The sequence below is a fragment of the Cnephaeus nilssonii genome (genome assembly GCF_951640355.1).
Source record: "Cnephaeus nilssonii genome assembly, chromosome: 1".
NCBI lineage: Eukaryota > Metazoa > Chordata > Mammalia > Chiroptera > Vespertilionidae > Cnephaeus > Cnephaeus nilssonii.
Genome location: NC_137072.1, coordinates 61,345,272 through 61,348,408, shown reverse-complemented (window position 1 = coordinate 61,348,408; position 3,137 = coordinate 61,345,272).

The window sequence follows — 3,137 nt, the reverse complement described above, 5'->3', positions numbered from 1 at the left end:
CGCGGGGCTGGGCCTGGGGAGGTCCTTCGCAATTGGCTCGGGCTGCGTGCAGCGCGGAGCGAGTGCTCGCTGGCTCGGGAATCTGGGAGGGACAAAGTCCGGAGGAGAGCAAAAGCCAAAGTCGTCTTTCACCCACTCCCTCCTGATCCCCCGAGCCGACCTCGGAGGGTTCGTTGCCGCCTGTTTTCCTAAATTGGATACATTCCTCTTAAAGTTGCGAGGGTAATTGATAGTGTCCGCAGCCCAGATGCTTCTTTGGAACTCGATGGCTGCCCATTACCACTCGTTAGTGATGCAAATATCGCTGTCTGTCTTAAAGGAACCTGGGAGAGGGCCCGCTGTCCTGCTCCCGGCTGAGAAATGAGGCTACATCATATTTTAGTTTGAGCTGAGCACGATTTTTGGAGGACAGAGGATTTCTTGGGACAACAATAATCAAGACCCAGGAAATACCTGATCATATTAATGGGGATTGTTTCCATAAGGAAGAGCTGTATATTTGGATAACCCTTTTCACTCAACCTATTAGAATTTGTGGAAAAAAACAACCATATGTTACCTTTTAGGAATTGTGTATTTATCCAGGTTAATAAGTCACTGCCTACAGAATGGGTAATAAACTAGAAAGAAAATTTTTGCCTCAAAATTGTAATTTTTGGTTTAGTAGCCTATATATGGGAGTATTCCATATGTAACTGGTGATTTATTGATTTATTTTTAAATCCTAGTGATTGGTTATTGAAAGAAAAGACCAAACCCTGGGCTTGTGTGCAGTAAGAGCTTAATGTCTCTTGCATATGTTTTTTTTTCAATTCAGTTTTTGACAGTAATTTTATTGGGACTTTTTGCAATACATTAGAGTCTCTTCTTAGGAAGAGACTTTTGTCGGGAGGGGAACGAATGGTGACCCTTTTATATTTAAGAGGCAGGAAAATCGCAAGAAATGGAAGTTCACAAGGAATGCAGGCTCCCTCCTCTTCCTTCGCAGCCCCACGCTGTGAGAGGGCGGAAGGGGCTGTGACAGTCCTGCTGAGGCAGAACATCCGGGAGTTCTTGGAAGTTCTGAATCTCATCGGCACCTCTTTCTTATGGCCCCAAATCCAGGTTTACAAAAGCACATGCCTATCTATAGAAAGTTTAGAGAGCTTTTTTTCTGCATCTGTTATTTCATTTGATGTTCAAAAAGCCTTCTAGGAAGTACAGAAAAAATTTTTTTTCTCCTTATTTTATAAACGAATAAATCAGTTAGACTGACTGTTAAAGCTCCCACAGCAAGTAAAACTGTGAAGCTAGACACAGGGTGAGTGTTTATCAAACTTTTTTTTGCCCAATTCCTATAGGAAGAAACCACGTTTTCCATGGTGACCTAGTATATGTATGTGTTTGCTTTTGTATATGTTAACTTTACAATAGATCTTGAGACTCAGACTTTTTTTTTCTATTAAAAATGTTTATTAAGTAAAAACTGGGTAGTTTTCACTCACTAAGTTGACCAAGGAAAGAATCCAAGAAACATTCATACCTGAAGCCCAAATGTGTATGTGATTCACCTCCCTGAGCATGTGTTCTAATTTGTAAAGCTGGGATGCTACTAGTACTTACTATACAGGATGCTTGTGAAGTCCAAAAACGTTAACATAAAGCACAGTACATTATCTACTGTTCAACTCTATATAAATTATCATTAACACTAATATAATTATAATCTGAATGGTTTTGTGAGTGATGATTAGCTACTGATCTGATACAGTGGTAAAGTACATGACTTTATTACAGTATATTTGTGGTTTTAAAAAATACCTTCTACCCTGGCTGGTGTTCCCAGTGGCAGTGGTTAGAACATCTGCCCTCACACTGAAGGGTCTTGGGTTCAATTCCCTGTCAAGGGCACCTACTTGGGTTGCAGGTTTCATCCCTGGCACGGATGGGGGGGAGGGATGCAGGGGGGTTTTGCAGGAGGCAATCAATGTGTCTCTCTCACATCAGTGGTTCTCTCTCTCCCCCCTTTCTTCCCTCTCTTCCACTTTCTAAAAATCAATGAAAATATATCCTTGGGTAAGGATTTAATAAAAGGAAGAGAAAAAAATTTTAAAATACCTTTCATTAGGAGAGTTTAACATGTTTTATATGTGGAACATCTTAATTTCATGCTTCCTTCCCACCTGTTTAAGTGGCATTAAAAAGAATAAGGGGTTCCTCAATAATGTTTTGAGCACTTACTATGTATGGCCAGGCATTATGCTGAATGTTCACATAACCTACACGAGTCATTTTATCCTGTCAATAACCTTAAGCAGTAGGCTCAGTTAGGAACTCTGTCACATGAATGAAGAAATAAAGGATTAAGAGAAATTCAGCAAATCATCTGAGGTCATAGTATAAATGGCAGAGCTGAATTTAAGCCTAGGCCAATATGACTGTGCTAGATTGCCTTCTTTCTTAGGGCAAAAAAGAAAAACTAATCCAGTTCTAAATCACTGTGAAAATCCAAAAGAATCAAAACTCCCACTATTCATAACTCCAACAGCATTCATAAAACCTCCCTCTCATGTGATTAGGCCACTTAACTGACTAATTAGCAGGTAATAGAGTGCAGTTGTTAAAACAATGAGTTTTAATTCCTATCAAGGGTTTTATTAGCTACTAGAGGCCAGGTGCATGAAATTTGTGCACTTAGGGGGGAGCCCTCAGGGAATGTCTGGGAGCAGGCCTAAGCCGGCAGTCAGAAATCCTTAGCCCTGCAGTTGGAGGCAGGAGAGGCTCCTGCCACTGCCGCTGTGCTCACCAGCCGTGAGCCTGGCTTCTGGCTGAGGTGTGCTCCCCCTGTGGGAGCACACTGACCAGCAGGGGCAACTCCTGCGTGGAGCGTCTGCCTCCTGGTGGTCAGTGTGCATCATCACAACTGGTCATTCCACCATTCGGTCAATTTGCATATTACCCTTTTATTATATAGATGTGATATCTGGTTAATTAATTACCCTCACCTGAGGTCTTAGTTACTTCATCTGTAAAATGGATATAATAATAGCTTGGGGTGGGGGGAGTGGTAAGAGATCAACCAAAGGACTTGTATGCATGCATATAAGCAAACCAATAGACACAGATACAGATACTAGAGGGGTGAGGGCATGTGTGGG